The sequence below is a fragment of the Lissotriton helveticus genome, chromosome 9, assembly GCF_964261635.1.
Source record: "Lissotriton helveticus chromosome 9, aLisHel1.1, whole genome shotgun sequence".
In the NCBI taxonomy this organism is placed as follows: domain Eukaryota; kingdom Metazoa; phylum Chordata; class Amphibia; order Caudata; family Salamandridae; genus Lissotriton; species Lissotriton helveticus.
Window position 1 is genome coordinate 113,212,090 of NC_136070.1, and position 12,619 is coordinate 113,224,708.

At 44.3% G+C, this 12,619-nt stretch overlaps 1 protein-coding gene across 1 annotated transcript in view; it reads right to left on the bottom strand.

Annotated features, from left to right (window-relative positions):
• Positions 1 to 9,323: 9,323 nt before the first annotated feature.
• Positions 9,324 to 12,619, bottom strand: part of LOC144782649 (cytochrome c oxidase subunit 7A2-like, mitochondrial) — an 83,502-nt gene continuing 80,206 nt past the window's right edge. The window contains exon 4 of the mRNA XM_078662005.1: positions 9,324 to 9,484. The gene's annotated coding sequence lies outside the window, so the exon portion shown is untranslated. The remainder of the gene's footprint in view (positions 9,485 to 12,619) is intronic.

Sequence of the window (12,619 nt, forward strand, 5' to 3'; positions counted from 1 at the left end):
AGAGAGGTAAAAAGATACCCACCTGTGTTAGGATGTATGCGTGGGTCATTAGGCAAACGCATATGTACATCACCACATATGAGATCACATCGGCAGCCATCTTGGAATGGGTTTTAATATGACACCTATTCCAAAATTGCGAGCCACGCATGTGCATTCATGTTGATGTGTACAATTGGAAGGAAAGCTTTGTCAAAGTCAATAGCTTGGCATTTTAGAGCAGGAACCTACTGGCTTTCCCGATGCCTGATTAAAAGTTATGATTTCCCAATACGACCACATGGAGACAATGTATTTGTGTCTTCTACAGAAACTGACAAGTTAACTGCCTAATTTTTCAAGCAGTATAAAAAAAAAGTATCAATCTTGGATTGTTCAACCAACAGAATAGCATCAGACCTATATATTCACTTAACAAGAGTCTATTCAGAATGTATCCGCTCATTAAAAGAAGGACGCTTAGCCGAAATTAAGTTAAAGAAACTAAAGTGCACTGGATTTCATTCAAGAGCATTATTTCGGATGCATGTGGCAAAAGTCCAAAGTGCTTCTTGACTTCGCCAAACATGCTCTCATGCTTATGGAATGTAGTCAATAAAGCCGTTGACAGCCTTGCACACGTAACGCCTTTTTTCATGTCTGTAATAAATTGTCTGACAACCCTGAACTAAAAGCATGACATGTAAACTTTCTTAATTTGACCGAAGGCTACTTTTTTCGAATAACATTTAATGCAGTTTTTGCGTACTGTGATCATATTCTAAGGCTGCAAACAAGGGATTTGTTTCATAAATATATGCCATATAAAGAGACAACCGCGGATGAGGGACTGACACTTATAACTGCCTGAGGCCTTTTGTCGCGCTGACATCACCTCCGGTGGGACCATGCTTTGGCCTTTGGATGACTGAGAACCTCTGTCTCACTTTACCCACCAAAGAAGTATATTCCCTGGATGTTTTACAGGGTTTATTAGGAAATACAAATTAAATTACCCCTATTGCAAGAAATAATAATATCATATTCAGTGATAGTGTGTAATTCACTCCAAGTGGGTGATATTTTCTGTTTTTAAAAAATGTGTAAGTCTGTGACTTGCAGACTGCAAAGATCAGGTAGTTCTTTTATGCCCCAGTAATCACACACCATTCATTTTTTGATTATTGTTGTCGATATCCTCGGCAGATATGAAACGCTGGTTCATTATAAAACTTGGTTTCAAGTGCAGAAGCTATTGCAATGATTTTACTACCTCGAACCATTGGCATCTCTTCTTGGTTGGCACGTGCAGGTTTCAGGAACGGTAATACTGCCAATGTTGGAATAAAAACGGTGAGCCTGATTCACTAAAGCATTTATAATTACAGGAAGTTGTACTACTGGGGTGCGCTTTGACGTACTCCCACATGACTTTGTGGATCGGCCAAGAAATGTCTAACTCCTTACTCATAAAGTCATTTTTATCGCACTATTTAATATTCCTTAATGTTGCCATTTTACCTGTTTTGGGGCCAATTATCAAAGGCATATAAGAGAATGTAAAAGAGTACTTACTACATGAGTTTAACCTAGCATACTCTAATTTGTCTTTGTGAATCGAACCCATAGGCTGGCCTGTAGATTACTGCACAATAAAGAAAGGGGGTGAGAATGGAGTATGCATTTTTCTTTTATTTTTAAATATTTGTAGATCCTTGATAGGGGATATAATGTTTTACTATACCCATTTACTCTTGCACCGGTCAATAAAGCCAATTTAAGATGAGACCAAGAAACGTTACCACTCAAACTGTATTAAGAATTGAAAAGTAGCACTCTGCTTCAATAAATTATTACCATTAATTTGTAATGCCACCATACCTGCAGCCAGGTAGAGAGAGTGTGAAATACCAGTCGCTGACTCAGCAGAATTGCAATGAAAATAATAAGCAGCTTTTCCATCTAAACTATTTTTTCCTGAAAATGGACTGTAATTAGTTTATGTTACGGCAGTGTGATTATTTATTTCATTTCAGGAAACCAGGGCTCCGTCTAAATTAATTGTTCCCATATATAATAACAGCTTGCTTTGAGAGTGACATGATAAAACGCTTAAAATAAAATCGTACAACCAATTCGATATTAACTGTACATATCTTTTAGAAGCAGAATGAAAGTTTTAAAAGTTGTTTTTGGGGGTATATATGTGAAACGGTATTGTATAGAATAATGTGCCCAAATCATACAGTTTGGAGACATTGCAAGGCAACTCAGAGTTTTTTGACCTCGTAAATTAACTCGGCCATTGCCCTCTTTCTTCAATATAGTCACGGAGCCACTTGGATCATTTTGCCAATCTTATTGTATATGGCGGGGGTACTGCAATAATGATACAACACAGGTTTGGTCAAGATATTTTATGACAAATAAGCCCAAGGAAAATGTATCTCATTTGTTGAACCTTAAAGGGAAATAGAGTAGCTGAGCGTCACACCGACACTGGTGTCACTGTCAGAAGAAAATCATACGATCTAACTCCGCTAGGACATCACCTTAATTTCAGGAAATTTCAGTTTAAGTGGCAATGAGTTATTCAAGGTATTGCTCACCCATAATATTGGAACCATTCCAGGAACAACATATCTTCAAAGGAAAATGGTAATTTTAGAACCCAAAGAAAACATCCCTAAATCTTTTAAATGTAGTAAAATTATTACAATGGAAAGCAATTAGCAGATTAAATTATTTACATTTGTAGCAGCAAGTGTCCTACTATTAGCCCTAAAACTTCTTATTTTGAAGCAGCCAGCCTGTGGGTTGTACCAGACAGTGTGGTAATGCTGCATGTCTTCCATGTGCAGTATGCCACTTATGACCAGATGGACGGTATCACTAATGGGCACAATTAGTTTTGAGTGAAGGTTTGGTTTGACTACGAGTGCATATTATGCCACCACAGGGAAGCAACCTCTTATTGTGCCGTCAAACCTCCTGCATTTACTAACAAGTAGTACAAATTTAAAGCATCTGTCAAAGAGAAGGATCGCAGAAATAGCTGGTAGAATGGCTTAGGGTAACACCTTCTGGTTGGCACTAAAACCAAATAAATGGTTGGATCCAGAGCTGGGGTGGAGGGAGCAGAGCTCTGGTGATATTTTGCAGAATATCTAAGCTTACTGTCGGGGCTTGGCTAAACTGGCCAAGATGGCAGACACACTACCCTAGTGCTCCGCATGGCCGCCCGCGCTAAATGACCATAAATGCGGTGTAATGCCCAGGGTCCACTCAGGCCCGGACTGGCTGTTGCGGGCACCGGGCAATCCCCCTGTGGGCCGCATAGGTGGGGGCCGGATTTGGGCCCCTGGGGGCCGTTTTTGTTAAAGGGCCGTTTTTCCTGCATATTAACTGCCGGACCCGGCGGGAGAGGAGAAGCCCGAGACCCCTAAGACGGGGTCAACCAAAGCACATACGCAACTCCCCCCATACCTAATGTGTCCCTAACACAGACATCACAATTCTCACACTAAATGTACGGGGGATGCATACAGCGAGTAAGAGATATGCGGTGTACGCTTACATAAAGAGGCAGCAAGCGCAGATAGCCCTTTTGCAGGAGACACACCTGACGGCGCCAGAGGTAGAGCGCTTGCATAAGAAATTGCGAGGTATCATATGCGCTACAGCATACTTAGCCTTTGCCAGGTTGGTCCTAATCTTGATCCGTCCGGGTACCCCATTCAAAGAAACAACGAGAGAGATAGACAAAGAGTGGTGGTACGCTGTGCTAGAAGGTCTCTTAGAGGGCCAACCTATATTGCTGGGAAGTATATATGCCCCGAACGTAGAGCAACCCGCCTTCTGGAATCGCCTCACCGGAATGCTAACAAACCACATGCACACCCCGTGGATCCTCGGTGGCGATTACAACTGTGCCCTAGACATATCCCTAGATAGGTCTCACCCCCGCACATTCACCTGAGCTTAAACAAACGGAGGCATTTAATACATGGGTATGACACTGGGCATTGACAGACGTTTGGCGACTGCGCAACCCAAGCACCAAAATATACTCCTTCCATTCCATTCCTCACGATTTGCGGGTGCGCCTGGACAGATTCCTCTGCTCTGCCACGATACTACCAAGAGTGCAGCATACAGACTACCTGGGGAGGGTGCTCTCAGATCACGACGCACACACACTGGCCCTAAGATGGAGACCGCCACACCCCCCCTTTCCCACATGGAGGTTGCTGAGAGACTGCCTCACAGATCAAGTGTTTAAACAGGATCACGAGGAACATATTCACAAACACTTCACACTGAACGCTGGCACAGGGACGTCACGCCTGTTAGAATGGGACACATATAAAGTAGTGGCGAGGGGGCACTTCATCCAACAAATAGTAGGGATCCGTAAAACTCTAGAAGACGCCCTGCAAAAAGCTGAACACACGCTAGCGAACCTTTCCAAACAGGCGGATCGGAGCAAGACCACGCCAGATCAAATGGAAGAGGCAAAAAGGCTTTACGTGGAAACACTTACCGACCTCCGTAAATATAATTTTCGACTGTATGCAGCAAGGGTCCAACGGGAGGGTAATAGGGGGGTGCGCTCCTGGCTTGGTTAGCCAAACAAGATACGGAGATCAAGCCGATCACAGCAGTGATGGATGTCACAGGGGTTCTACGCCACTCACAATTGGACATCCTAAATGTCTTCCATGGCTACTACTCAAGCATTTACACGACCCCAGAATGGGACACTTGCCGAGCAAGTGCCAATTTCCTGGACCTATTACCAATCCCCCAAATCTCACCAGAAAATAAAAAACAATTAGAGGCGTGGATCAAGCCGACAGATGTGAACCAAGCAATCAGGGCGCTGGTGCGTAATAAAGCCCCAGGAATGGACGGCTTCCCAGTAGAATACTCCAGCGCTTACGCAACCCAATTGGCCTCCCGCATGGCAATAATGTATAATGATGCACTAGACAGAGGGGTACTCCCCGGCTCCCTCAGAGAATCAGTCATAGTCACCTTCCCCAAACCCCAGAGAGATCCCTCCCTACCCTCTTCATATCGCCCAATAACTCTCCTCAACACGGATTGCAAGATACTAGGGAAGATCTTAGCGGAACGATACACTAAAATTCTGACACCATTAATTCACTCAGACCAATGCAGATTTATTCCAAGGCGCACTATCTCACAAAACCTACGTAGGCTATTCCATATACAGGATGAGACACAGATACAATTCCCACGAGCTGCATGTCTCATATTAGACCTTGAAAAGGCCTTTGACACATTACTATGACCATATTTGTTTGCGGTCCTCGACAGGGTAAACATAGGCCCCACGTTAGTAGCCTATACAAAACTCCTTCACACTAGTCTCACGTCGAGAGTATATCTCCTCAGCGTTTGCTGTGGAGAGGGGAACAAGACAGGGATGCCCATTATCCCCTCTCCTGTTCGCCCTAGCGGTGGAACCCCTGGCTATACGTTTACGCCAGGAGGGTGAGGAGTGGGGCATTCCATTGGCAGGCATGACACACTGTGTGTCCCTTTACGCGGATGACCTTTTGATAAATGTCCGTGACGCTACCCAAGATCTGACACCCATATGGCAAACATTGCAAGACTTCGCGGAGGCTTCGGGCCTGAGAGTTAACTGGGGAAAATCCACCCTGTATCCCCTCAGCCCACACATAGCCCCGTCCCAGATACAGATAGGGACGCAATCGCTCACGTGGAACGCCTAGGCACCCAGATATTTGGGAGTGCGTATGTACCACTCCCCAACGGACATGTTTGAAGGGAATCACCGCAGGGCCTTGGCAGGCCTTCGGTCGGCGGTGGGGTTCTGGAAATCGCTACCTCTAGCCCCCCATAGGCCGAGTGGCGCTGGCCAAAATGATTATGGTCCCACGCATGTTATATCACTTTGCTAACATCCCAGTTATACCGCCACGACCATTCTTTAAGGAGTTAGACTCCCTACTTGCTGAACTGATTTGGGGTGGGGGACGACACAGGGTGGCCCTGACTACACTATACATCCCCACGACGGAAGGGGGCTGGGAGCACCTTCCTTTGAGGCATACTTCCTCGCAGCTCAGCTGCAATGGCTGTCATATTGGACGGCGGAGCGGCACATGGGGGAGACCGTCACCATGTCAGGTTGCACGCCACTGCCAGTTATTTGCCGGATGCTACTCCCGGGCACAAGGCCCATACGCATGCAGCCCCTGCAGTTGTCCATAGCCCGTACTTATATGCAGCGCATCCACCGCATGTCGTGAAATAGGCCCCCATACTCACCCTTGCTCACGCTCGTGGGCTTCCCCAGGGATGACGCGTACTACACTGCCAGTGCCCTCCAAGTCTGGACTGACCTGGCAATCACGGAGATGGAAGCCCTATTTGAGAATGGCCAAATTAAAACGTATGCCCAAATGCCTGAACAGTACGATCTTCCCCCTGGACAATTCTTACTACACAGACAGCTGATCGACAGTGGCCATAGGTATTTGGACCCGACAGCAGGGGAACCGCAAACACACCCAGTGATCCATACTATTTTACACATGGAAATAGGGCGCCACCTAGTTACGTGGCTTTACAAAGCTATACGGACACTCATTCTCCCCTCCCTGCAACCGATACGTCAGAAGTGGGAAGCGGAAATAGTAAGGGCATTACCTGATAAGGAGTGGGAAATGGCCCTCGAGTTTCCTAAAAAAGTATCCAGGAATGCAAGCTTCCGCAATATACAATTTAACGTCCTCCATCGGGCCTACCTTACACCCCACCGGCTTCATAAATTCTATCCTGACACGGATTTTACCTGCCTCCGATGTCAATTACCGAGCGCAGACTTCAAACACATGTTCTGGGATTGCCCTACACTTCATGAATACTGGGACCAGGTCCACCGGACACTCAGAACCACAACTAACATCACAAACTTTTCCACCTGGGAGGCGTGCGCCCTTGGGGTACTCCGTAGACGGAAGACTCACAAAACACAGTATCTCTTTCTATCCCTTGCCATCCTCTTAGCGAAAAGGTGAATAGCCATGTACTGGCGAGCCCCGGTAGGCCCCCCATTGGCGGCCTGAATAGGAGCATTGAAAAAATGGGGGAGGGCAGAGGAGGAGGTTTTGCGAGATGAAGAAGCAAAAGGTACCTGCAAACATCCCATCTCTCTTGAGGGGGCACAGTTACTACATACCTTTACGCAAGAAACCACCCCGAGACCGAACCGGCAATTCATTCATATGAATACTCTTTGACCTTTTGAGGAATATGGGCTTTGTAATCACCTTATCCTCTTCACACTCTAGCCTTCTAGGGATCACAAACCAAGCACCTCCCAATTCTCCTCTGTTCTCTCGGATTCAATCTTTCTCAGCCTGCACCAGCTCCTCTGTAGTTGGTATTTCTCAAGGACCAGTTGACGGTCTTCTGCTTTTCTCACAGTACAGGGTGTTCTTAGGAGAGATCACCTTATCCTACAGGGTTTCCCATCATCTTTATGCAGATCACAAATCATCTTCTTTGCAGCACTTATGTCAAGTGTTCAAACCAAAGCCACTGGCTCTCACAAAAATCTGCCACTGTATTTTAAGCATTTTTTTTCTGTTCTGTTACCTCACCACTCAATGCCCATTTTGTCTGGTTAATAGCACCAATACCACATTATCATCCAGAAACATTGGTGCAAAATTCAACCCAAACACAAGCTTGGAATCCTTAACATTACTACTGCCTCAGCCGCCAGGCCCCAATACTCAACATTCACCAAAATTGCCCCATGTTCACTTGGCTAAACCGCTTCTGTTTCCATGAGTACTGCCTGACTTCCCTCAGTATTCATTCACACCATTAGACATGTTTCAAGACTTTCCAATACAGACCTTATATAATCTCTCAAAGCACGTTCAACCTCCTGTTATGGTCACCAAATTTCTTGACATTCAACATTGAAAAGACTGGTGTGAAAGTTTGTTCTAATATTTTAAAGCCAACTAGCTCCCTATCTTCCAATCTGAACCTCAATGTTATTCCTCAACCAGCCTCCACATCATTACGGTGCTGCTCATTTTAACTACTCTCGAAAAACAACTGTAATACCTTCAAACAGGCCATGTGCCATCTCCTCCATTTCTACCGCTAAAACAGTGATGCTGGTGCACTTTCTTAAACTGGAAGGATACTTCCAGTAATTGGATTATCTTTACTCTCTCACTTCACTCCACTCCTCAACCACCCTTTTTGTAAATATGTTTATATGATGTATATATTAGCAAGCTTGCCTACTGTGCCTCGATTATTATTAACCATGGGCATAGTTCGCGAAGTAGCGCTACGCGTAGCTATGCAAAGTGCACTTCGCGCTACGAGTAGCGCTACACGAACTGTGCAGTGCGCTGTTCGCGATGATTGCACAGTGCCGGAAGCTTGTCCGCACTGTGCAATCATTGAAAACAGCATCTTGCACAGTGGGAGCTGTCGTTTTCTGCCGCTCGAGTATATTTTTACTCGGGCCGCAGCTTTCTCAACGCGGACTGGTAGTTTCTCTTCGCGAGCAGTCGCGAGCATACGCGACCACTCGCAATGAGAAACCTAACCTCCCCGTGTTGAGAATCTCGCCGTGAGGTTTATTTTCCACGCTCGTGATCGCCAACTTGATGTTGCTGATCGCGAACGAGAAAAAAGTCTCGCCGGGATGTCATTTTGCTTGCTCGCGGTCGCCAACTTGACGTTGAGGACCACGAGCAAGCAAAAAATGGCCGCTACGCTACGCGTGTTGGCAACGTGCTATGTGCAATTCGCGTAGTGCGAAGTAGCGCAAACTTCGCAAACGTAGCGTAGTCGTTCGCCCAGGTTTAATTATTATGTTATAAATTATATGTTAGAAATGCTTAACATGCAAACTGTATATGACCTTTTTTAGGCATCAAATTCACAAGAATTGCGTAGCAATATAGACTGAAAAAAAGCTCAGGGGCAGAACAAGCTTTTTGACAAAATGCCGCATTTGTGCAATCTTTCCAACTGGAAAATAACATTCATCTGGAAATGTACTATCCTTATCATGACCCCCAGAATGTCATTGTTATCCTAAAGCTTAGTGGGACTCCTCAGAAGGTGTCTATGAGGAGAATAAATGGCCATGAAAAGTCACAATACAGGATGGTTCAGGGGTCTTTACTATTGGACACCTTGATATTCCTTATTTTATATATTTTTTGGTGTGCAGTAATCTATTGATTTCACTAGTTAAAAAGTCATTAAAAAAGTGTCCACATCACAAGAAAAATAGACAAGCACTTTATTACATTGGTTTCACACTCTACATTTACACATATTGCAATCCCCATTGAAGCATGAGCCTCGAACGCAAACGTGGTTTACTTTTCAAGGCTCATTGGTTTAATCTTCGCAGTCTCTTTTCCTCACACATGATCGGGGTATGATTTTCCATGATTAAACATATCTGCAAAACAAAATGCCCTTCAGAGATTAGATTTTCTAAGCAACAATACCAAATACACAAAACAATACCAATAACAGAAAACAATCAGCATTGTGTTATGTATGCTCTATTATGCATAATAATTACTCAAAAGCTGCAAGGTCAATTTCGCCTCACATGCTTAGGAAGAGCTATAAAATCTTTTTTTGCGATTTGCCATCCATAAATATAGGAACAATTTTCTTACAGTACATTAACTAGTTCTTATGCACGTCTTTCAATAGTTCTAAGAACCCCACACACAGTGCGTACATTAATTAGTTGATATGCAAGTCTTTAAATAGTTCTAAGAACCCCCCTCACACAGTGTGTACATTAATTAGTTCATATGCACGTCTTTAAATAGTTCTAAGAACCCCCCCCCCCCCCCCACACACACACACACACACACACACAAAGTGTTTGCAGCCTATTCTGATTGTCCAACGGTACATTTATTGGCTCAATTCGAAACCCCAACAAAGAAAGCATTAATTAACCAGAGAGTGTAAAATAAGTATCCTCATTACAGAGTTAAACCTTCTAGGCAAGGGGGAGATTAGATTTAAAAATCTAAAGGAAAAGTGAGACATATAAAGAAAAGCTGAGAAGAAAAGTGACAAACGTCATTAGCACAAAAAAAATCCATGAAGAAAAATATTTTCTGAAATTTCTGAAACTTTATAGTTGTAGGATGTGAGTTGAATTGGGGAAATGATCAGGAAAGGGCGGCTAAAGAGTTGTGGGAGAGTGGCACAGAGGTGTAAGTAGACGCCTGAGAAATGCACTGGGGATACAACACTGTGGAAGAAGGCAAGGGGCCTTCAGAAGGCATAAGTATTATGCAGTGTTCCTCCAAGCCTTACTGGGGGAGGGGAGAAGTGACAGGTGGTTGTGGGTCAACAGAATTACAATGTACTGAATCCAAAATGAGTCTTTCAAAGTTATCGGTGTTCTTCTCCTTTTGAATGTTTACATTACAATCATAAAGAGTAGCATGGCTCACCGCCCCCTGCTGTGGAACAGCATCACGGTTCTTGTGGAAATGGCGTGATTAAGTCAGGTACTAACGGTACTTGGGGCATTCCTCTGGTAGTACCCCAGAATAGAAACCCGGGGTGCATTTTTTTGTTGAAATATTGTGTGGAGAAATGTAATTCTAATGAAGAAGGTAGCCAGTAGAGAGGAAAAGATATAACTTGAAAAAGTGTTGGAGCCGTCTGGCACAGCACACCTCGGCCTCACATCACTCAGCACCATGGTGGCCAGCAGTAACCCCGGCTTAAAACGTCACTCTGATTGAAACTTACACATACATCTCAATTGCTCTTGACTTGTCCCATTAAAAATGGTGTGCAAATGGCAACCTAAATAAGCATGTAAAGGAGAAATTCACCATAACAAATAAGTGTTTCAGTTGGAAACAGCGATGGGCATCTTGGGTTGCTCACAATGGGTCCCTCCACAACACACAAAACTTACAAATTAAAAGTTGATTGCGTGACATGAAATATGTCCACAGGATTGACAGGAATGCAAGAAGATATTGCGATTCTGATGCAGCAGCGAGATGCATGGTAGAGGAAATTAGGAACCTTGAAGACAAGTGGCTAACTTAAAATTCCTTGCATATAATTTAGAGAGATTTAAAATGGCAGCCAAACTGTACTGACTTATCATTGACTCAGTTCTGATACTAGGGACAACCGCACAAAACAGCTCTCCTAACACGAAGTAGGAGCAGCAGGTGAGCGAAGAGCTCTTAGTCATACACAGACTACTATCCAAGAGGCACTCCAAAGATGTTGCGAAAGAGGAGGTTGCCAGGGCCATCAGGAACATTAACTTTTTCACTACAGCCCTTATCTTGTGCAGAGTCACTATTAAATACATTGACAGACATCACTAAAACCGGTTACAAATTCTTTGTTCAAGACGAGGAATGGATTGCAGTCTTGAAATGATTTCTCAAACTCAACCTGTCTAAAACTAATTTCCAACTCCTCCATTCAAAAAACACGCTTTCTCCAATCTATCACTGGCTACATTGTCTTGCTGACATAGGCTTCGCACCAATCCTGGTGCCCAATCCCAAATCACTAGGATTCACTACCAATCAGATTATATCCCTTACAACACACATTTCAAAACTAATCAAAAACCCTTCGTTCCAGCTCCACCTTCACAAGAAAATCAAGCTCTCCATACCATTGGGAGACTTCAGGATCGGAGTTTAAGCCTGCTCCTAATACACAATGCGAGCAGTAATGCCTTGAAGCAGGGCTCCCCAAACACAATCTTGCCCCTTTCAGAACCATCCTACACACAGTCGCCGGCTCTTATGTGGATGCCAAGAAATCATCATTGTGAGACTTGGCATCTTTTGACGTGTTTCTTTTGAATTTTTGCTTTCGGACCTCCTGGTTTTGGCTCTGTGCAGGCTTAGTGTTTCTGCGCACGTTTTTCCCTGCTGATCAGTGGTAAAGTGCAAGGGCTCCAGTGGAAAAATGTGTTATGGATGGGTGTTTCCATGATTGGCCTATTTGATTTATGTGTCAGTCCCTAGTAAACTGCACTGAATGTGCCAGGGCCTGTAAATCAAATGCGGTTAGTGGGTTGCAGCACTGGATTGTGCCACCCACACAAACAGCCCTTAAATGTAACTCTAGCCTGCCATTGCAGAGCCTGCGTGCAGTCTGGTTCTGCCATGTCAACATGGCAAGGACACCCACTTGCCAGGCCCTAACCTTTCCTTTTCTTACATGTCAGTTACCCCTAAGGTTGGCCCAAGGTACCCCTGTGGGCAGGGTGCAGTTTATGTGAAAGGTAGGACATGCCCTGGTGTTTGTGTGCATGTCCTGATAGTGAAATACTGCCAATCTAGTTTTTCACTATTGCAAGGCTACCTGTTCCCCATAGGACAGACTGGGGAGTTTGTTTATAACATCTTATAAACATAACTGGCCCAGGGAACTAGTTAGGAAAATAAAGTTTAGTATGCCTGAACTCAGAATCTAGAGATGCATCTTTTAGTGATGGTGGTTTTTACATTCTAGGTTTGAAAATACCACTTTTAGAAAGTAGGCCAAACCCCTGAACTTTAGAACTCTTTTGGAC